The 25,374-nt window shown below is 32.6% G+C and overlaps 1 non-coding gene across 1 annotated transcript; it reads left to right on the top strand.

Moving 5' to 3' along the window:
• Window positions 1-2,200: 2,200 nt before the first annotated feature.
• LOC117021869 (small nucleolar RNA SNORA77) lies at window positions 2,201-2,322 on the top strand. Its single transcript, XR_004422954.1, has one exon. It is a non-coding gene; the product is annotated as a small nucleolar RNA SNORA77 (small nucleolar RNA).
• The last annotated feature ends 23,052 nt before the right edge of the window (window positions 2,323-25,374 follow it).

The following is a 25,374-nucleotide window of genomic DNA, read 5'->3' as shown; positions in this document are numbered from 1 at the left end:
TGAAAAACTAGATGTATATTCTATTGTTGTACCCTATAACTTTGCCCTCCACTGCCCAGGAGAAATAGATACCTACTACTTAGCACTGGAATGGGAAGTACCCAAGTTTATATTAAGGGACACTGATGTAGGCATTTTTAGTATATGCATACTTTACATAATGATAATAAATGAAGCATGTTACTGACAGAGATCAGAAATGGGAGATCTAAGAAAAAAAATAGCTACATAGGGAAGTTCTGAATACTTATATTTAGCAGGCTACATAATAAATTAGAGACTATTTAAAACATGATATTACACAAAGAAACAAAATAGACAAATTCATGAATCAAAAAGAAATGGAATCTATAAATAATAGATATAATCATGTTGAATCAATGCTCTTTTATGATGTAAAAAAAATTACAACTTTATTTTTATTTCTTGCTCTTCATTTTGACATTGATTCTTCTCTTCTACCAGGAAAGAAAGAAAGGTAGGAAGGAAGGGAGGGAGGGAGGAAGTGAGGAAGGGAGGAAGGGAGGGAGGAAATAAATAAAGGGAGGGAGGGAGGGAAGAAGGAAGGAGGGGAGAAGGAAGGAGGGAGGGATGGAGGAGGAGGAGGGAAGGAGGGAAGGAGGTAGGGAGGGAGGGAGAGAGGGAGAGAGGCAGGCAGGCAGGCAATGGCTTTTCTGTTCATCCATATCCAAACTGCCACTGCCATTTCATGTCTCAAATAGAAACTCAATTTAAATGTCCAGTTACCTAACAATAATGAAAATCCTAAATTTGACAGATAACTGTTTTCTCTTGGCCTTAGCATCTGCACCAAGAGAAGGGTCATGATACTTACTGTCCCACTTTTCCGCAAATCCCCCTAATTTGCTTGTTATTGTTGCTGGCCCCTTTAGAGTAGGGTCCAATGTGACAACTGATTAAGCAGAAACTCCCTCTCACAGGAAGGGTATAGCTTTCATATGATGTTAGGGCTGTGTACACTTGTTGACTCTGTCATTTTTGTGGGGGCATCGCTATTTCTGTGCTGAGTACTTGTGGCTACAATGACATGAGCAATGACTTATTCAGCATGATACTCTTGCCTTACTCCTGGATGTCCAGGCTGCCACTTTGTAGACTATTAAATGATTAAGTTATCTTGCTTTCCAGGTAGTCTTCTTGAGCAGAACGCAACATGACCCTCATCACCTCTCTCCCGATATGATTCGCTTGTTGTTCAAAGGAAACACCTGTACATTCTTTGGCCATCAAATACAGTAACATCTCACCTTGACTCTAACTCCCAAGTATCTCATAGTCCATTGAGTGCTGTTTTACAGATTCCCCAGGGTAGAGGTGAGACCCCAAACTCAAAGGATAAATAAGTTCCTGTTAAAACCAACTCACCCAATATTTGGGCTTGAGAAATAGGAGCAGGGAGTCCCCATGTCTCCCATGGGCTAGATATAAGTAGGACTTATGGCACAGCTGTTCTAAAGAACTCTCCTCAGGAGTTCTCAATCGCTCTCTCTTTCTCTCTCTCTATCTCTCTCTCCAATGACCCAATTCCTTTTATTCAGATGTCATAGATAAAGTCCTAAAAGCTATAAAACCAGTAATATGATATAGATTTAAACATCTGGCAACATGCATTTGTATCATTCATCTTAAGTCATCAAGCATACCTTCAAATTTAATATTTTCATCAGTAACTGCCAACATTGTCAAATATCAAAAACATGTTTTAAACTATAAGGACAAAGAAAAGGTCACTTAATATAAAAAAAGAATCACAAAGTCATCTATGACTTTCAAGCAAATGGTAGCAGCAGAAGTGTGAGTATAAGAGACTTAGAATCTATTAGAATATTAACTTTTTTTGCTTTACTCCTTGAAAAATTAGTATTTACAGAAATCAGTTATTGGAACTCTAATAACTACTTAGAAAATCATTTTGAATGAATTGAGGAATAGAAGAATAGATTTAAAAGGTCGACTTCTTTTTTACTTACATATATATATACATATATACACATATATATACACACACATATATACACACATATATATACATATATGTGTATATATACATATATACACACACACGTATATATATGTGTGTGTATATATATATATATATATATACACACACATATATATATACACACATAGTCATGTCATTAAAAAAAAAAAAAACTTTGGTTTAGAAAACAGGACTTTTGTAGACTCACTCTGTACCTGGCTATAGTCCCAAGTGGGCGCTTTTTCCGTCTTCCACAGAGCATTCCGGGTGCTGACTACTTTGATCTGTCAAGGGTCGCTCAGCTGCCGGGAGACACGAGGTACTTTCTGGGGAGTGAGATGGCCATCCAGGCCCCAAGTGCACGTTCAGTGGCCTAGCCTTGGGCACTTGAGCAGCTGGTCAAGTCCCAGTTTCTGACTACAGCCCTACAGAGGCTGAATGGGCTTCAAGAGGTCCTCATGGTCACCTGCCTACTGGGGCCTGATGATGGCTGCCATAGTCAGTGACCGCTGATCAGACTGCCTGGGGTCCCAGGCATGAGTGGGGGTCCATTTGGCGGATTGGACAACAGTGATAATGCTGAGAAAGTGGCTGAAAAGCGAGAAGCTCTTTCAGTAAAGGAGGAGAGCAAGGCGTCTGAAGATGAGACCAAGGAGAAAACTGAGGAGAAAGAGTAACCCTCTGCCATTGTTTTCTTACCTTTTTTTCCTTTTTTTAAATTGCCTTGCTCCTTCTTTTTGGTTTGTTTTAATTCTGTTCTGTTTTTTCAAGGGACTTTATATAAAGAACTGAATTCCAACAACAACAACGAAAACGGGACTTCACAATTTATAAGGATACATGCATTTTAGCCCTAACACCGGAAACACTTTATGAGTTCCTATGATGCTGGGAAGTCTAACTTAACGTAAGGAATGAAGGAGAAAAAGAAAGCATAGGAATGGAGTATTGTAAGGGGGGATGCTGATAGCATGTGTCACGTTTACTACAAACTGAGGTTTAACACAAACCACACATACATGCACATGTGCACACACATTTCTATTTGACTGGCTGTAGTCCAAGACCTTGGCAAAACAAAGAAAGGTTAGGGGGAAGATGAACTTACTCAAGAATGAATTACTTATCCCCTTACTATTTCAACTCCCTTTCTCTTCTGCCCAAACACCCCACCCCACCCACTTCACACATACACAGGCAATAGTAGTGCAGCTACTAAGTATGGTGGGGCTGCTTTCATCTTATTCGGTATTTGTCACTCTTCTGATTTCTACTCAACCATGCCCAGGGCAGCTGCATTCAGACTGTTTAAAGATTAAGACGTCCTCCTTCCATCACCATATATTTGATCCCTTTTACCTTCGTCTACCACCCCTCCCCCCTTGCCCTCTGGTAACCACTAAACTATTGTCTGTGTCTATGAGTTTTTGTTTCTTCAATTGTTTATCTTGTTCCTTTGTTGTTTTCAGTTTTATATACCTCATAAGTAACTTTACTAATAATTCTCACCCCAATAAATTAAAAAAAAAAAAAAGATTAGGAGGCGGGGATAACCTCTGATTAATAATTTACCAGGAGGGTACAGGCCAGGGGGAGTAAGTGGATCACTTTTCCTTTCTTTCTCCTAGAACTGGTGCGAGAACCTATACTGGTAATTCTTATACCATAAAGTGCTGTCGCTTATCATTGATAGTGTGGCTGATTCTCTGATTTCACTTGTGGCTCTGAAACTGTCAAACTCAGAGAGGTCCAGCCAGGCAGGTTTTTCACATCATGTCCTAAAGTGGAGTATCAAGCATGGGGTGAGGTGGCGAAGGCTGGATATTAAAGAGGAAATTCTTCCAGGAGAGGCACGAACCCCTTTGAAATCACAGGAGGCTGTTCTCCTAAAACTAGAATCTCTAATAGTTTATAGTTGAGATGTGACAGGAAGTAGATTCGCTCTCATATTCTTGATGGCATTACAGGAGACAAATAAATATAAGGTATAGGGTTGGCCCATGGAAGGAATGGGGACAAAATGAAATTGTACTGCGTAGGGAAGGAAAAAATATGAAGGTGATCTTTACAGACTACAGGCATATTTTGGCATTGTGATCCAGTAAGATATACTGTGAGAAATGTTTCTGTGCTGCCTTCATGTAGAGTTTGATCCTGCTCCTCTGTCGGATAAAGGGCCTTAGAATATGTATTTATATGCCTGTCTCTCCCAGTGGATTACACATTATTGTTGCATCTGGAAATTTAAAATAATATGTGTGTGTATGTGTGTGTGTGTGTGTGTGTGTATAATATTTTTCATATATTTTCTAGGCATTAATATATTGTTTTTAAACTTTTCTACATATTCTAAAAAATCACTATCTAATTTTTTTTGCTATTTAATTAGCTTAAACATTACCTGAAAGCATCATCGTTTTTAGAGTATATTGAAAGCAACAGAATTTTCAACACAGAGGCCAGGTTAAAGTAGTATTTTTGTTTTATTTAGTTTGGTTGGAAATGTAACCTTCAAAATTTATTTTTATTTAATATTTTATAAAAATTGTGAGAATAGTTTTAGAAACTCATTTAGACTTTTTCACCAAGACTAAATAATTGTTTGCCTTTTGTTTAATTGCTCTGTTCTCTCTCTCCGGTGTGTGTGTGTGTGTGTGTGTGTGTGTGTGTGTATGTATGATTAACATTAACCTTTGGGACTTAATTTATTTATTTGGAATTTTGCCTTCTCAGAGTCTATACCTATAATTTCTTATTATCCTATCAGTTCTTCAATTGTTTAATCCACTATAATAATTTTTAGTTGGATGGTTGGTCCAAATGATTTTGCTTACATTACTACAAATATAATTTCATAAGAATATTTTTTATTTTCTTTGACATAATTAATAAAGCCATTTATCAACAGCTGTGTAAGTAAGTAAATAGAAGTAATACTGCAATCAAAATGACATTTAAGAGAACAATAGTATTGCAATGTTGGTAGATACGAGCAATTATATTAGGTCCATAACATAGGGACAAATGATATCTGAAATAGAAAGTAAAAAGCAATATACCTGGTAAATGTATTAAATGCTAAGACAACAGATTAACTCTCCACAGCTATCTGAATTAATGAGAAATAAGTTCACACTTTTCCTTTTTTAATCACATTTTACAGCACAATTTAATTCTAATGAGTTTGCTTTCTTCACCTTTCTCACACCTAAAGTTTTGTTCCAAAAAACTGTTAGAAAATTAGTCAAAGATGTCCAACCTGTTCAAAAAGTAAGTTTATTCTCAATATGCTGACTGATTATATAATTGATTATTAATGTTCTTAATAGCTACAGCTGTACCAAGTTAATTTCTTTTAAGATCAAAAGTAAGGAAAAAGAAAACAGTCTGGCTCAAGACGAGTTGTTCTAAGAAATACATAGGACCCGCAATTACATGTAAATTGTAGATTGACTCTATTCTCAATTACTACTTAAAAAATCTTTTAAATTCAGAAATGTAATCAAATATGCAATTCGTGCATTTCCTTAAAAGCTCTTTTTCCTTTTGATCTTAGTATGTGTGGCAATTATTTCCATAAAGTAGGAACTAATAACGATGACTTAACATGGCTGGAATCTGAAATCTAATAGCTCCACCAGCTTTTTTTTTTTTTTTTTCATATTCACTCCTGGTTAATGTGACTCCTGGTTAATTTCTGAAGACATCAATAAATTAGAAGCACTTTCTGGTGTGAAAGGAGCACTTAGTTACACACAGTTCATTAATGCCATTAATGTGGTTACGTTTTCTACCAAATGTTGACTTTTAGATTAATTTGGTATAGTTTACAAGCTCCTAATGTGAATTAACTTTGTTAACCTCACATTTAATTTTTCCATAGCAGTAGTTTCCATTTAATGGCATTGTGCATGGATAAATACTGATATATATTTTATTGCAGCTTTATTTGCAGTGGCCAGGACATGGAAACAACCAAAGTGTCCTTTGATAGATGATTGGCTAAAGACGATGTGGTATATATGCACAATGAAATACTACTCTGCCATAAGAAAAGACGAAATATTGCCGTTTGCGATAACATGGATGGATCTTGAGTTTCATGCTAAGCGAAATAATTCAGACAGAAAAAGTCGAGAACCATATGATTTCACTGATACGTGGTATATAAAACTGAGAACAACAAAGAAACAACACAAACAAATGAAGAAACAAAAACTCATAGATATATAGTTTAGTGGTTACCAGAGGATAGGAGAGGAGAAGGGTGGTAGGTGAGGGCAAAGGGAGTTAAATATATGGTGATGGCAGGAGAACTGACTCTGGGTGGTGAACACACAATGTTACATATATATATATATGTATATATATATATATATATATACACACATACATACATACACACACATACATATATATGTATATATGTATACATATGTATACATATACATACATATGTATATACATATATATACATATACATATACATATATATATACATATACATATATACATATGTATACATGTATATATATGTATGTGTGTATATATATGATGTATTACAGAATTGTACATGCAAAATCTATGTAATTTTACTAATCATTGTCACCCCAATAAATTTTAATTTAAAAAAAGAAATAAACTGATATGTTTTCTAATAGTCATTATGCGAGCAGAATGGAATCATGTCTAGCAAGTATCAGTATACTCCATTTTCATTTTGTACTTACCATCTCATTTTTTATAGTAGGTGAGATCATAATATTCAGTATATTAAAATAAGTGTTATAAGGCCTACTCTGGCTATCAGACTGCAATTAGTGTATTCTACAGCCAATGTGTTTTATTTCTTATAATTTCTGAATGGGACATTTGTTAATTGAGTTCTAGTAACTGTCTTTCCCATCACTCCTTCCCAGAGCTCTCTATTCCTATCAGGGCATTAAAAGATTGCGATAAAGCTGGTCACATAAGAAGGCCTAGAGCTGGGTGAAGCCAATCATTTCATGTTCCTCTTTTGTCACATCTTTTGGTTCAGTGGTAGGCATTGGAAATGAATTAACTACTTTGAAACTCAGTATTTGTTTTGTGTTTGCTAGAAGAAAGATATTCTCGATATCTAAACTATGAAGGGTGCAGTATAACCCTTGAGCTGTTAACAGAAATATTGGAATCAAGAATTCTTACAATATAGCATAGCAGTAATTAATATGTGGAGATTAAAAGGGAAAAGAAATGTTCCCTTCTTAACACTATTGATTTAGTAATAAAAAGCTGCCTACAGTCTTTCCCTCTCTAATTTTCAATTTCATAAACCAAGTCAATCATACTTTTATTAAGTAAGATTATATCTCTCTATATATAGCTTATATATATATTAAGATTATATATATACACATATAAATTTTTTGGTATCCCCAGTGTGTGTGTGTGTGTGTGTGTGTGTGTGTATGTGTGTGTGTGTGTACCAATAAATGTATAAAAGTGGACACTTTGGTCAACATTGCTCTAGCAGTAGTTTGCCCTAGTCAGAAGTGTCTGGATGCTGATGGTAACCACTTTGAGCCCTTTTTATAACAGCAGAAGTCAAACGTGCCTTGTATTCGTCTTTTGTTTTTTGTATATGTTGAGTATTACAATTCTAATACAGTTTTCCTTTCTTAAAATGTGTGTACATTTTTTTGGCACCTTCTTGGCACCCTCTGTACATATAACATAAAGGTGTAGCATAAAAAGTTAGCACCTACAGAAACACCATCCAGGTCAAGAAACATGAATGTCATAAACACCCTCAAAGTGCACGGATGCCCATGTCAATCATTATCCTTTACTTTCTATTCAGAGGCATACAATACACTGGATCTTCATGTGAGTGAGTGGTTTTGCCTGTTTCTGAACTGTAAATGCCTAAACTCCTACGCTCTACATTCATTTATGTTTAACTTTTTTTCTGTTAATATTATGCTTATAAGAGTCATCTATAAGTATCAGCAATTCATTCATTTTTGTTGCTGTATTCAGTTTCTGACTGTAACAAACTGATGTATCCATTCCACAGTCCACCTGTTGATGAACCTTTATTATTACACAAATTATCTCCCTGTGGTTCTGTGTCTATAATTTGTATTCTCTTAAGTTTTCCTATGAAGACAACTGTTCATGATTTTTAAGGGAATCTAACTTATCATTTTTTAGTAGTTGGTCTATTATATTTTGTTATTAAGTAATTTTTCTCTACTGTAAGGTCATGAAGATAATATCCAAAACCATTTCCAAAAAGGTGGCTTGTTTCACTTTTCTTTGTTCTCATTCTTGCTAAAATTAATATTTTGCATACGGTGTGAAGTAGGGGTCAATGCTGTTTTTGTACGTTTGTTTGTTCCCACCCATATGGATAGCCAACTGATACAGCAACTTTCACTGAAAATTTTATTCTTCTGTTTGCTTTGCTGTCCACCTCTCTTATACATCCAACATCTTCACATGCATAGGTTTGTTTGGATTCTGTTTTATTCCATCCTTCCCTTTGTCTCTTTGGAGCCAAAATATTAGATATAATTAACTTTAACAACCATAAATTTACAGTAAATCCCAATATCCAGTAGTGTAAATGTCCTGTTTTTCTTCTTCTTCAAGAACATTGTAAATGTTAGTAAATTTGTATATTTCAACAATATATTGCTCAACTTTTTTCCCATTCCAGTCCTTTATTGATCAAGTATCAATCTCCTGCAGTTTGCTGTCTTGGTGGAGCAGACACTCCTATTCAATCTCAGCACAGTGGCATCTCTGGATAAGCACCTGTCACTTATCACGAGTCTGGGTCAATCAAGGTCTATTCTCGCTAAGCTTCCAAGTTATTGCTAGAGCAACCCAGAGCTTTTTTCTTAATTGATTTTGTCTTAAGAAACAAACCTTGCGTTCCTAGAATGTGGCACAGCTGGTAATCAAATACCGAACTACAAAGTTAAGACTTGTAAGCAGCTGGCCAGGCAGGAACATGTAAATATTTCTTGTCAGAAACACGTGAAAGAAATGTTTTCATGTCTTCTTCAGGCCAGGGTCTTGAAGAAAGGGCTCTTTTTTCCCTGTGTTTTCTTTTTTCCTCCATTGGCTGGATGCAGGTGACAAATGGACCAAGGAAATTCTGCAGCCACTACCTGGAAGGAGGCCTTCTACACCCAGGAACATCTATCCAGAAACAAATTCCACATAACTGAATTCTACTGCCAATGAAATGTAGTTTACTGTTTCAGTCACTGATTCTTGAAGTGAATGTTGTGCTAATTGTTAGCCTTTATTTTTATTTTGTTAATACAAAAAATTTAAGACCACAGATATTAGATTATTTTGCTGGTTTTCATAAGTTGCAATATGTAATATTTTCATGGTTGTTCAGTTTTAAACATTTTCTAATTTTCATCATGATTTTCTATTTGACTTGTGGGTTATGAGAAGGGATAAATACTGTGCACACATTTCTTATTACATTTTTTAACATATTCCTTAATTGCTTTATGATAAGGAAAGAGCTTCTATAACATATAAATCCTAAACGTTACTTGCTCAGATAATTTTTACATGTTCTTCTGTAATTGTTTGTTTTAGAGTTTTACATATACTAAGAAATCAAAATTTTCAATTCCATTCTTTAAATTTGCTATACACCTCTGTTGTTTCTTTATTAGATTGACTCAATTACTGAAAGATATAACAAGTACCTCCTTTTGATGATGGATTTGTCTATGACTTTATGTGTAAAATAAGACTATGCTTTTATTTTTTTCTCAAGTATACAGTACATTGTTATTACTATAGTTACCATTTATACATTAGATTTCTAGAACTTATTCAACTTATAACTGAAAGCTTGTATACTTCAACCAATATCTGCCCATTTCCCTCATCTCCTAACCTCTGGCAACGACCATTTTACTCTGTTTCTCTAAGGTAATCTTTTAAATAAATTCCTTATATAAGTAAAATCATGCAATTTTTGTCCTTATATGTATGGCTCATTTCACTTGACAAAATGTCCTCCGATTTCATCAACAGTTGCAAATGACAAAAGTTCTTTCTCTTTTAAGAAATACATTCCACAGATCTACTATACAGCATGATGACTACAGTTAATAATATTGTATATTATACTTGAAATTTGCTAAATAAGTAGACCAGAAGTGTTCTCAACATAAACACACACACACACACACACAATACACCTAGGCGATTACCACAATTAATTATCCCCATTGTGGTAAACATTTCCAAGTGTAGATGTATATTAAATCATTACGTGGTACACTTTACATAAAGCAAAACAAAACAAAAAGACTATGCTTTTAGTTATAATTTTTCTTATGAATTGAATTTCTATTTATCCACAAATTATTTAGGTTAGTTTGTATGTCTATGTCTCATTATTTTATTTTATTTTTCTGAGGATTGATTTAAGGAGATGTCTTCCCCAAACAATTTGTATTTGCTTCTGTCAAGAACTTACCATAGGAAAGGGAAAAGGGGATCAAATATAGGGTGATGGAAGGGGAACTGACTCTGGGTGGTGAACACACAACACAATATATAGATGCAATATATTATAGAAATGTACACTTGAAAACATTGTAACCCTAATAAATTTAATTTATAGATTAGAAAAAAGAAAAAAATAAAAGAAAATCATACGTGGGCTGTTGTTTTTTGTTTGTTTGTTTTTTCCACATAAATTATATGAATTTGGTGTAAAAACACAGGTTATAAGTAGTTTCTGTTGAAGATTTCTTATGAGAGATATATTTTTTTTTCCATTTCTTTCTAAAATTTCACCACCGGTGCCAAAGATAGAATTCTAGTGATCTATTGATAGCTAGGGGACTGCAGACTACAGATTTGCCTAAGAAGTTCCTTCAAACTTACTGAGGAAGCAAGGGAGTCCCAGAGTTTCAGGTTTCCTGTTAGTTTTCCCACTGTGCCTGTGACTAGATTCTGGACTTTGTCTACTAGCCCCAGAGAAACTGTGAAAAACTACTCATGAGTCACTAAATTTGACAAATGCCTTCAAGGCGAATGTCATCTTCACAGCTTATTTTATATCTCTAAGTTACAGCTTTCATTTAGATTTTGGCCTTGGTATTCTTTACTTTTTTTTTTTTTTGGCCAGTTCACAGGTACATTTAAAAAATTATTTCTTAATATTTCATTTTGCATTTGAACAATAGGGATACTATGTCTAACACATCGGACAGATTTTTGTGCAGATTATATCATATCTTTTATCTGTTTCATTTATCACAGCATCTGACCAATACCAAAAAAATGAAATTAATATTTTGCTAATATTTTAATGGTTTTTAAAACAACTTAATTTCACAGCTCAATGATCACATATATCAGCAGTGTACTAGTATCTGAAATATGACACAACTGTGTTTGTGGAAATCTCAATCTGGTGAGGAAAAAACACTATGTGTAGGCAAACATAATACAGTAAATAATGGTTCATATCTATTTTAGAATGTGACTTAGTTAATGCATTAATCATTTTTAAAATTTGGCCTTCTTTCAGGAAATATCTTAATGTTACCTATATAATACATAAAGTACAAATAAAAATACACAAAATGAGCATAGTAGGAATTCTGGTAAAATAAATCTCATATCCTTATTATGGTCTATGGGGCTGCATGTGCTCCTTTGGCCATCTTTAAAATTGTTTCCCTTGACTGCTCCACTGGCTTCTTCCCCACTAATCCGCCTGTGGATCCCAGCACCTACCATGTTCTTTCCTAACACACAGATGCTGCACATAATATATCCACTACTTGGGATCCTTCCACCAAGGTCTTCACGTGGCTTATTCTATAATTTCTACTCAGACATCAGCTCCCCAGAGAGGTATTTCCAAGCCTATATTAAAACAGGCATATTTCTCCATTATCATCTATCATCCTAGCCTAAAAAGTACTTAGGAGTGAGTATAATTATATTAGGAATTTTTAATTCTTAGTTATTGTATGTCTTTCTCAAACAACCATTTTATTTTGTATCCCTCTAATACCATAAATTAGAGATCAACACAAAGTTGCTCAATAATTACTTGTTGCAAAGTCAACATCGAATGCAAAAGTGCACTATTACACATGTTCATAAAATGACCATCTTCTTGATGACCTAAGACGAGGAACAGCAAAGCATGTATTAAATGAAAATGTGTATGTACAGCAGGGGGAGAAGGTTTAAATAAATATTATAAACATCTAAAATAACAGGGAATAATTTATATGTGCCCTCCCCAAAAAATAATAATACTAGGGGCTTAAAAAAATGCTTCTTAGTTTGTGACAAAAGTAGTTTTGCCAAGACTAAGTGAAAGCAATTCCAAAAGGCCTCATTTCAATAGGCCAGTTTAAAGGAAAAAAGAAAACAATAATAATGAAGGACTTGATGGACAGCAGATTTATCATGAAATAGAGGCTGCTACAGGAGATGAGGAGGAAATACTGGGACAAATATTAACTCCTGGTTAATCAGAATCTTTTTTTTTTTAATTTTTCTGATTCCATTTTCTAAACAGTGAAGTTTAAATATTGAGATAGTCATCAATAAAATGGAAAAGAGAAAGTTGTGTAGAAAAAAGCATATTGTAATATATTAAATTATAATTTTTCTTCACACTGTTTTCCTACCAAAGGGACTATCTTATCTCCAAAATTTGGAATTGAAAATGGAGAAAGCTGAGAAGGCCCTCATCACAACACAGGACAAAATTCCAACTCAAGGGAGCTGCCCTCAAGTCAGGAGTTTCAAACACTCAGGGAAACATGCAAAATTAAATAAATGAAGGTAATGAACTAACACTCTTCATAGTTCCTTTATGACCTATATGAAACAATCAACTTCAAATACTAAGAGTTAAACCTATGTGAAACAAAGAAAGAAAAAAAAATAAGATATACCTAACTTATTTGGGGTAAATAGCAGGTTTGGGAGAAAATGTTACTGCTATAAGATCAAAGCAAATGTTTTACAAGAATGAAAGTTACATTACTAACAAAGATATATTGTAATATGAGTTAATGTACTTTAGGTGCTGAACAAGATACTTAAAGACTTATTCCCTCCCTCACCTGCAAATACTTTAACACAACTAAATACCTTGGAAAACATTCAACTGACAATTATCAAAGGACTCCGAAAGCTGGTAGACTGGATTGGAACCCAGGACATGAGGAATGACTTTCAGGTGAGTTTCTTGAGATTTCTTTTATCTTCGATATATCTCTGAACTGGGTATTGGAGAGGACAATAATAGCATGAAACCACCGACAGGCATACCAAAACAACAACAATAAAACAAGCAAACAAATAAGAATAGCCTGTCCTTACTAGTTAAAGGACTTGGAAAGCAGAACTCCAACAGAGACTGAGTGAAAAGCCCCAGCTTTGACTCACCTGGCTGCTGTTGACAGTCTGATCCACTAGTAGCAGTGGTAGCAACAAAGACTGAATCTATTCCAGCCCTGCTCAAAAGTCAGGGTGTCACTGGACAATCTGGCCTGCCAGCAGCAGACACAGTGAACCCTAACTGTCCCAGGCCAAGCGTAATAACCCAGACCCAACAGGTAAGTCACCCTCCAGCAGCTGTAGCAACGAAGTCCAAGTGGGCTATCCCAGACCGGACTGAACAGCTGGGGCCCCAGCAGGCAGCCCCGTCGATCTGCAGTGGCAGCATCAGGAAGCTCTGCATCTCCCTGCCCTCTACACACTAGCAGCAGGACACAAAGGCCCAGTGGCTTTGCCCACCTCCCTCCAAGCATTGTCCGGAGGCCACAGGACATTAATGGAAGGTCCTTCCATCTCTGCAGATGGCACGAGCAGAGATTAAACAAGAGTCTCTGGATCACCAGGCATGTAAAGCAGAGCAGAATACCACTGCACGGGGAAGAAAGCTAAGCAGTCATTAGAACTATGGCCCACAAAACTGGCCAGAACCTAAGGAAGGCAACTGCCTGCTAAAGTAGATGGTTCATATTGGATGGAGGTTCTCCCAACATAATAACAAAAGAATATCCTAGGTGCAAGTGAAAATCACTTGTCACAGAAGAGCCAAGAAAACCTCAGTTTGAATAAGAAAGTCAAAATACTGATACTGATACCTAGAAGAATATGAGTATTTTCGATAAGGAAAATCAGTCACCATAAAAATTCTTCAGAAATTGATTGCACATTTTCTTGAACCTAATGAAAAAAGAGAAAATTGCACCAAAGAAAAATAAGTTAGGAAAACAGAAACAAAGAAATTTCCACTTCCAGGAAAATGGAGTACTTGTACTTTTAAAAATTTCTCCCCTAAGTATAAAAACAAACTGCACGTTCTATATAAAACCAACGTAAGAGATTTCTGGGGGGGTTTATTTTTTATTTATTTTTATTTTTTACTTCAAGTTTATTGGGGTGACAATGGTTAGTAAAGTTACATAGGTTTTAGGTGTACAATTCTGCAATACATGATCTATATATCACATTGTGTGTTCACCACCCAGAGTCAGTTCTCCTTCCATGACCATATATTCTGAAAATTGGAGAAAAAGGATGGGCCAGCTAGGCTCATGAGACCTGAAAACAACATGGTAGTATGTTCCAGGGTTTTCTTTTTGCCTGCTACGTCCTAGGATGGGTGCTGGAAGATCCAGCAATCTGATAATGCTAATAGGAGCAGACAGCAAAAAGCCCCAGCAAAAGCCTGTCCTCTACAGCCAAATAAATAAATAAATGAATGAATAAATAAATACATAAACAAAATAAAAACAAACAAACAAAAAACAGAAGCATGGCAAAATAAAACTATAGCACCACCTCCATCCATGACAGCAATGGCTGAGTAGGGAATCTAAATTTCCACCCTTGCAAGGATGCAATAAGAATCCTGAACCCACTGGAACCATGTCAGAAGAAAGCAACTTAAAATAAAAAATTTAACTTTCAGAGTCTGACTATGTAACACCCAAAATGTCCAGGTTTCAATTTAAAATCACTCAACCTACCAAAAACCAGGAAATTCTCAAACGGAATGAAAAAGACAAGAGGTGCCAAAAGAATGATCACAGAAATGTTAGAATTATCTGATGCATATTTTACAGCAGTCGTCATATACCTGCTTCAAGATCTGGCTCAACGTAAATGAAAAAAAAATAGACTTTCAGCAAAGAAATAGAAAATATACAGAAGAAATCAATGTAGATTTTAAAACTGAAAAATACAGGAACCGACATTAAAAAAAAAACACAAAAAACTCAGCTGATGAGCACAAGAGAATGGAAGGATAGAGGAATCAGTGAAATAGAAAAATGGAAATTATTCAACTTGAAAAACAAAGAGAAAAGAGAATTTAAAAAATAGAGAACAAAGAGATAAACAAAGAGAAAATAGAATTTTAGAATAGAGAACAGTGGGAATACAATAAAGATATTTAATATTATATCATCAGACTTGAAAAAGAAAAGAGAAATACGGTTGGCTTAAAGCACTCAGAGAAATAATAGAATACATTTCCCAAATTTGACAACGCCCCTCCCCCTCATAAATTGACAGTCCAAGAATTTCATTGAATCCTTAACCAGAAAAAAACCTATAGAAATAATAATAATAAAAAAAAACAACATATCATAGTCAAACTTATGAAAACTTAAACAAAAAAGAAAATATCTGGAAAGCAGTGAGAAAGTAACAAACATATCTATAGGGGGAAAACATGAAATGACAATGGGTTTCTCATAAGAAATCCTTCTGGAGATAAGAAGGCAGTGGCAGACATTTTTACAAGTTCTGAGGGAAAATAACAAAAACTTTGTCAACCAGAATTGTACATTGAGTGAAAATATCCCTCAGGAATGAACAGGTAATAAACACATTCATAGATGAAAGAAAACTACAATAATTTATACCTACTCTAAAATGACAGCTACAAATATGTGGTGATGGAAGGAGAACAGACTCTGGGTGGTGAACACACAATGTGATATACAGATGATGTATTACAGAATTGTACACTTGAAATCTATGTAACTTTACTCACCATTGTTACCACAATAAACTTTAATTAAAAAAAGAATGACAGCTAAAGTAACTTATCAAAATAAAATGATTTGTATATTCTTCCAGATTAAATTACTGGGAGGAAAACAGAAAAATAGAAACAAATTACATACATGTATTTTAAAAACAATAAAGTAACCTATATTAAATGTAAATATGCTGTCGATACATATGGTTTTAGTCACTAGAAGTAAATGGTCCAGCTATGCTAAATTCTAATAATTATTGTTATTTATGAAACAGGAATTTTCAAATATTGTATTTGATATAATTATTTTCCATGGGGGGGTAAAAACAGCTATTTCAGTAGGCTGACATAAATCATATTGCTCTGTGATGATTTTATATAAAGAATGTTTATTACACCAAAATCCTCAAATTTCCCAAGAGAAGTTATGCCTGACAATTTGTAATGACATAAATTCCATTTAACTTGACCTGAGTCTTAAATTCAGAAAATGAAAGAACTAATCTAGTGTTTCAAGAAAAGCAAGTGTCATGAAAGGAGATTAACAACTCTGATGACTAAAGTATTTTATTTTATTTATCAATTGACTGAGAAAATTAAGTAATCAATAGAATGCAGGCAATTTAAAGCTCAGTCAGCCGAAAACCTGAGGGGCCAATCTGAGGAGTAACTGTGCTATTCAGTTTTAATGCTCATTTGGTCCCTGATACCTCTGCTGAGGATGTGAAGCTGTCCGTAAACAATGTGATATGGTGGATTATTATTATTATGTTTAGGATTATCCAATGACTTTGCCACAGAATGGTTCCAGTGACTTGTTTCTTAGAGCACGTCAAAAATAAGTTACTGACAGATTAATATTCAAGCCATGAAATTCAAATAAAGACCTTTCTAAAGATAAAAAAGTTACTTGGATTTATTTACAATATGTTTGCATTAACTATTTGTCCTATTTATAGTGCACTGCACTGCACTGCAGTTTGTTTGTTTGTTTGTTTGTTTGTTTGTTTTTCTTCTGATTTTTCTGTATTTTTCCTTAGGGAAGGAAATTTTTAATTCTTTTTTCTTTTCTCTACAAATTTGGAACGTTTTTATACCTCAGTCATTACTTTACACATTTTAGTTTTAATATTTAAACTATCAAAATATAAGATACATTATGATTTTTTAACACCTCTTAGATAATGCCATAAACTGAGGATGCTTTAACTCAAATAATATCTTCTCAATTTATGTATGTAGAAATCTATATATCTAGAGCTACAATTTTTCTACCAGAATGTATTATATAGGGATTCTTTCCAGAATTCTATAACATCATTACTTATTTGAATTTATCTATGTGTTTTATAATTTATTGGTTCACTGTTTTTCCCGCTCTCAGGACTTTATGCTTTACTTCTGAAATACATCTTTCAAAAGTCATTTTAATGAAGTTCTGTCATTAGTAAATTATCTCAGGTATTATTTATCTGAAAATGGCTCTTTTTTGGCCTTGTGTTCTCTAGGTGCACCATTCTAGTTTAAAGTTAAATTTTGATAGAAATAATATATTTAATCTTTAAAGCAGTGCTCAAAAAAAATCAACTTAATTGATAAGACAGGCAAAGTATATCATTAGATATTTCACAGAGCAGATAACATAAGTGGCCATAATACATATGAAAATCTGTTCAACCTCTAAATAATCAAGGATATCGAAAATTAAATCGCTTAATAACCATTTTAGAGTCATTATGTTGATAAGATTTTAAAAAATTATCAATTACAAGTTTTACTAGGTTATTTAGCAAATGGTAATTCATGAATTGCAGGTGGAGCATAAACAGATACAATTATATTGGAAAAACCATTCAATTTACTGGTATATGTCAGTATGCTTAGAAATTAGGATCCAGCAAATCTACTTCAAATATGCTTTCTAAACATGCTCCTTGAAACACCAGTACAAGTCTGACCAAAGCAAAAACTAAAGTAGCAATAATCAACACTACAATAGCAAAAACAAACAAAATAAAAAACAAACTAAAAGAAAATTCAAACGTTTTTGGACAAAATTAAACTGTACCAGCTACACTAATTAAGGTAAAAACAAATAGTATTGAGAGTACAAACCAATTTGTCAATGAATTCATGTAGTATATTTTCATTTAATTTTAAAAACATGTAATATTGCACACTACAATGTTTAGGCGTTCTTATACATGTGCTAAAACTATAAAACAAGACAAATATGTGTTAAATAGAAATAAATAGGCAAATAACTACATCTAGGTAGGAAGGAGGGGATGTAATTTGGGAGGGTTACCCAGAAGACACAAAATAATTTTTTAATGTTCTGTTTTATTTAATTGTGGGTGCATTACATTACTTTATAATTTAATTGCATATATTGTCTTCTATAAGTTTGAAATACTGCATATTTTCAAAAATGTTTAAAATGCTAATTATCTCTTTTACTCTAGTCCTAAAGTCATGCAGTTTAAAGTCATTACTCCAGGCTAATCATTAGTTCGCATGTTCTATATTGTTTAAGAGATATCCTGGTTGTATATTAAAACCTACTATTATAAAATATAAAATCTCTGCATTTTGTTTTTATCACTTAAATTTATAACCATTTGTAATATATATCATTTTCTTATTCAAAATGTTGTCTATATAAATACAGTTGTGGCTAAGTTCTGAATTTCCTCATATATCTAATAGGTATATATTTATTATTTTATTTTACTATATACAATCTATTTTACTTTTTAAACTTTTTTCTTAATGGTGGACAGTTAGCTTTTGTCCATGTACTCTTAGGTAGACTTCTGAAATGACAATCTTATTAGTCCATCTACTAATTCATCTATCTGTATATGTATATTTATATGAATCCATATACATATATGGTTTTGCATATATATTAATATATATGTGTGTATATATATATATCCAATATATATATATATATAAAAGTATGTATATGAACAATTCTTGAACTTGCTATAACTAAGAGTATCCAGTGTGAGTATCCAGTGGTGATAAAGATCAATACTGCCTGACAGTACCTTTACTCCTTTTAAAATTCACATCTCCTACTGAAACTTATTCAACTTTTTGCCTTTTTTATTTTGTCTAATTTCTGTTAATTCTAGTTCCTTATTATAATTCTCTATAAAAAATGTTTCTGGATACAGTTGTCTGTGACTTATATCATAAGTGATTTATATCAGTCTTATGACGTAATAAAGAATCTTGCTAATATTTCTAGTGTAACCAAGTTATATTTGCACATAAACGGGAGAATTGAGGGCATTGCAAACTGAATTTTCTTATTCAACATTAAGTTATGATTTTCAATTTTGGAAATCAAGGTAATTCTCAACTTTATCTGTTTTGTCTCCGGTATATTATCTAGTTACATCTTTATATGATTAGATTTGTTAATGTATATTTTTATATAAGGCATTCTTTTTCTGTTCTCAAATGTGTTTGCAAAAATAAAGCAAAATACTGTATTTTATTTTTATAATCTCATATGCATATTAATTGGTCACCTTGAGCATTTTTCCCCTTAACGATGCTATCTGATATATTACATTTATAGCACTTTACTTGTTTTACGAAAAAGCAATACTGGAATTATTTATTATTTCTACCATGTTTTTCTTTCAGGTTGTCTGGTTTGTTACATTTTTAAATTCATCTTTAATAATTCTTCTTTCTGCTTGACTTGTTTATTTACTTTCTTTTTTAAGCCTAACCATGTTATTTACATAATATTGCACATATAGAAAATGTACAGTTTGATAACTTTTGACATATATACATATTCATGATATTATCACATAATCAAGATAATAAATATTGATCACCTCCAAAATGTCCTTGTGCCTCTTTGAATTTCTCCTTCATGCTCCTTCTCAACTTCCTCATTCAGATAACCACCTAAGTTTTTGGTCACAATATATTATAATAACTTGCTATATTATGATGAATAAAAATTTATTAGTAGCTAGGCTAACATTTATTTTGCATTTATTTGCTTTTTATATTACAATTATTGATTAACACAGCTAAACTATTTTTTTCTGTACTTTCTTTTCTTTATTGAACTGATATTTTATGAGATAAGTTATTTTAAAGGGCAGTTCACTTACCAACATAAGAGATTTAATTTCCCTGGAAATTTTTAATTTTCCTATTAATGCTACTTAAACATCATGAGCAATCAGAATTGGTCCTTTTTGAGTGTAACAAGTAATTATCAAACGTAATTCTTGTTGGAAGTAGGCAAAGGAATAGCAACCTATTTTATCAAAATCTTATCGTATCTTCAGGTAAGCTAGGGAACGTTAGATTAAGGAGTTTACTCATATGAGAAGGTATTTCTCTTAAGTACGTAATGATGGAATTTCACCACTTGAAGAGTTAAATGGTGGGTTGAATAAGGGCCCTGACCGATGTATATATTGTCAGCTCACAAAGAATTTATGCATATCTGCACAGGTTTGTCGTGGTGCTTCACCATCGGACTTCCATATACATTATGTGAGAAATAGAAAAAAAAAACAGAACAAAAAAACAAAAAACAAACTACATCTAAAAGTTTTATATTTCTCGAGAGTAAAAGGTATATTTCTAGAAGCAAAAGGGAGTAAATAAAATCAATCCATTTCCATTCCATACATATTTCATTCTTATTCATAAAAGTGTTATACAGTAACATATCCTTATGTGCAGGGGATACATTCCAAGATCCCTGTGGATGCCTGAAAACATGACAGTACCTCACGATATATATATATATATACACACACATATATATACACACACACTAATGTGTACTATGTATATGGTATGGTATCAGTTAGATACCATGGCAGTTGATTTGATAACCAAGACTGCTACTAACGGTTGGGTAGCATATACAGCATGGAGATGCTGGACAAAAGGGATGATACACATTACAGGTGGGATGAAGCCAAATGCATGAGATTTCGTTATGCTACTCAGAAATGTGAACAATTTACAACTTATGAATTATTTAATTTTGGAATTTTCCATATAATATTTTCAGACTTTGTTTGATGGAGGATAACAAACTACGGAAAGTGATACCACCGATAAGGGGAGACTACTGTATAATCCATGCAGGCTTCTTTAGAAAAGAAAAATCTCTACATATCAATCCATGAAATATTGGTTGCAATTGTCCAAATGTTTGCATATATATTTTTTGAATATATTTCTCTTTCCTTGATAGTCATTTTGGCTGTTTGAATCATGTCTATCTATAACACAAAGGAAATGAACTTAAAGAGTAGGAGATATTAAAAAAAAAAGTACTGGATAATGGAGCTAGACAGAGAGACAGGGGAGAGGGGGAGAGAGAGAGAGAGAGAGAGAGAGAGAGAGAGAGAGAGAGAGAGAGAGACTGCAAGACCATGGTTTTGTCTCCTTAAATAAAGTTCTAATATAGGAAGCTGTTTACAGACGACGTACCTTGAAATCCAATTTGAAAGAGCAAAAAGACCACCATTGTGAAAGAGCAAAATATTGTCACCAGCACTATAAAAAGTTACTTGTTAGTATTTTAAAATTTATGAAGATATTCTTTATATATATATATATATATATATATATATATATATATATATATATATAAGATGGAATTTGAATAAATATCAAAGATGGAACTATGTACATTTAACCATAACTGTATGACATATCGCAAACATTTAGGAAAAAATAGTGATCACAAGATCCAACAACGTTGAGTTGAAACTAAAAATAAAACAGATGTTATGGGCTCTTTAATAAGGTATTTCATCACAAAGTAGCAATGACCTACTTTCAAGAATTTGTAAAAGCTTTAGCATACCTAATAGTTGTACTGAGATATCTTGTCATCAGCAGTGAACTAATGGCCCTTTTGTTTTTGATCTTAACATGATCTACGCAAAATCCTTGCCAGTTTTGTCTTCCTTGAGTTTAATGGTTACTTATAGCTTGAAGCAATCTACTAGTAATTAGTGAAACTAACAAAATTAACAGCTAGCATTTTAACCTGTATTAGTAGTAGTAATAGTAGTAGTAGTAGTATTTTATTTTATTTTTCCACTTTTTTTCCTTCCATATCTAGCCAACTGTCTGGTAGCCACAATCAAATAGAAAAAAAAAAAAAAGAAAAGAGGGAGAGAGGGAGGAAGGGAGGGAGGGAGGAAAAAAGGGAGGAAGAAAAGAAAGGAAGGAAAAGAGAAAGAGAAAAGAATCTTTCAAAGATGGTTCTTGAAGAAAATATTTAGTCTGAATATTTAGCAAGTTCCTCTACTTTCAAGGAAACATGAACCTTTTTTTGCATAAAATGTCATCATAAATACTATTTCAATAAAGAAAAAAAAGATAAGGGATTTAAAATAGTCAACAGGGATGATATTTTATTTGCACAAGTTTATTACAATTGTTCTATGAAATATATGCAAAATTTAAAAAGAAATACTTCCATATGAGAGAATACAAGTATTTATTAATGGAAAAACAACATATAAAAATGTATTTGGGGAGATTTTCTTTAAGTTTTACAAAGTTGTCCATATATTACCAGCATATTAATGGTAAAAAGTATTTTAAAAGCCAAACCTCAAGTTAGTGGAACAGAGAAAATGTTTATTAGTGTTACTTGGAAAAACATCAGTGTATTGTTTTCCATCCAGGAGCAATATATTTTTCTTTATTAGAGATAATTAGCAATGCTCTGCATATTTCCAAATAAATAAATTGTAACATATTCTTCTATAGGCTATCCTACAACATAAAGCAAAAGAGAAGGAATAGGAGGAAATGTTGCAAGAGGAGGAGGATGAGAAGAGGGAGGAAGAGGAGGAGAAACACAAAATAAAAAGATCATTTAGAAAGTCAAAATTGATAGAGAACCTGAATTATTAAAAGCATGAATTTCTAAATCAATGTAATTCTTTTTACATCATTTTGAGGTTTATATCTAAAACACATTTCATTTACTGCATAAGCATTTAAAATGTACTTCCCACAATCATTGATGAGAGCTCTAAAAAGTAAATTAAATATCCTATTATATAATAATTTATGCACGAGCAAATGAGTTGCTCAGTATAAAGTGAAGCACACTTAATTATATTTCCATATAACCAATTCTGAATGAATCCTTAAACTTGTACACTAGGATCTTACTATATGTTATATACAGTATATTACATATATGTGTATAAAGTTTTATAACATAATTTTGACTAAAATAACTTTTATAGTAAAATAACTTTACTACAGGACTCTAGTAATTAAAATTAAAGAGCTCAAATTAAAGTTAACAAAATATATTTTTAAATAATATACTTCTATATATATGTACATATGTACATATAAATATACACACACATATATATATACATATATGTATATATGCATGTATACACACACACACACACACACACACACACACATTTTTTTTTTTCTTTTGCATCCATAGACAATGTTTAACTTGTTTTGGGTAGCTGAGAAAGCACTAAATTAAATGAGATATATCTCCTAACACTAGAAAACTGATTTGAATCTTCAGGACAAAGGATTATCTATGGGATCTTCCTTTTAAAATGTATTATAAAACATTTTTTCCATTTACCTTACTACTGCTTAAAGATAATGAGCTCTGTTTCTTTTAACATATATTTATTTTAACATATAACTAAAAATTTCTTTTAACATATATATATTTTAACATATAACTAAAAATTATTTCAAAAATAAAGGAAACTGGTGAAAAACAGAAGGTGGTGAACATAAAACACCCATTGAAGCCTTAAGTGGTGAATTACCTATATTTTGTAAAGAAAGGAGGCACCCGCACACCAAGGGTCTTTTTGTCTTCTAGAATTGAATAAAAAATTATTGAAGAATTGACCTCAAATATCCTTGTTTAGGGATCAGTCACCCTTCTTTTCTTTTGACTTATTGCAATCAAAGTAAAAAAAGAAATGCTAACTATTTTTCTAAACTTTAAAATATTTAGATATAAATCATTCAGATGTATTGGAAATAGTCCCCAGATGCTTGCTAATAAATCCAATAGAAGTAAGTCACTGTTTACACTTTTATAAGCTAATACAAAGGAAAAAGTAAATAAAAGCAAAAGAGTATTCTAAGAGAGCAAAATATTTTTACATTTGCTTTATCAACAAAAGATTCCTCACCCAATTTAATTTAAAGATATGCCAGTGAAATATACTTAGGTGCAGGTGGTTTTATTGTTGGATGAGAATGGTCTCAAGATCTTTATAAAAAAAAATTGTTCTTAAACATATGTGTACATTGGTCTAATTCAATTTATGATATTTCCAAATATGTATCTGTCTATGCTTCAGGACCTGGGAAACTGTTAGTTATTATTGCAATAAAAGCAATACTCATGGTGGGATAAAGTTTCTGAGATTTAAATTCCTTTGGTACAGATGGGGATTTGTTGGAACAGGATTTTTATTTTATCACTCTTACGATTATATATATCAAGTAGAGTAATAGAATCTGATGTTAAAATATTGAGAAATTGTTCAACATCAAATATCCTGCTGCTCAGGTTCAATATTTTTGTTACAAGAGCAAAATAGCTTGAGAAATCATTTTTTTTAAAGTAAAATAATTTGTCATCATTTTTGTAGACTTTTTAGCTTCACATTCATTATTTAGACAAACTTGACCCTCCATAGTTGAAAGGATTATAACTCATTCAATTAATTTAAAGATGAAAAAACTTTCTGGAATACTGTAGGTGAATTGAGAAATCCATCATGCTATCTATGATAATACGTATACACTTTTCTGTGAATGTCTCAAGAAAAGGGGTTTATTGCATTTCTTCAGTACTTAGTACTTATAACTAAATATTGTCAACACAATTCTCCATTTTGAAAAGAAAATATCGAAGTTTAAAAGCTATCAGCTTGTTGATCTTATATAATTATATGTATTATCTATCATGCTGAAAATATTTGAAAATATGTACTTGTCTATTATTGTCTGACTATAAAATTATTTTGTTATACTTAATTTTAAATAATTATTGGATTCATTGTAATTTATATTAACAATACATTTGTCTAGATTTAAATGTTTCTCAAATTGCATTTTTCAATTTATTCAGTATGTTCATGATGTCAATAGTGCACTAGATGTGTACTACATATGGATGAAAATATTAGTGATATATTATTCATAAGTATAAATTTCGTAATGATTTCCTAGTGAAGTTTCTAGTTATATTACACATGTCATTACACATTACTACCTC

Source organism: Rhinolophus ferrumequinum, chromosome 4 (genome assembly GCF_004115265.2).
Source record: "Rhinolophus ferrumequinum isolate MPI-CBG mRhiFer1 chromosome 4, mRhiFer1_v1.p, whole genome shotgun sequence".
Taxonomy (NCBI): domain Eukaryota; kingdom Metazoa; phylum Chordata; class Mammalia; order Chiroptera; family Rhinolophidae; genus Rhinolophus; species Rhinolophus ferrumequinum.
The sequence above is the reverse complement of the archived record's forward strand: the minus strand, read 5'-3'. Positions and strand labels throughout refer to the sequence as shown.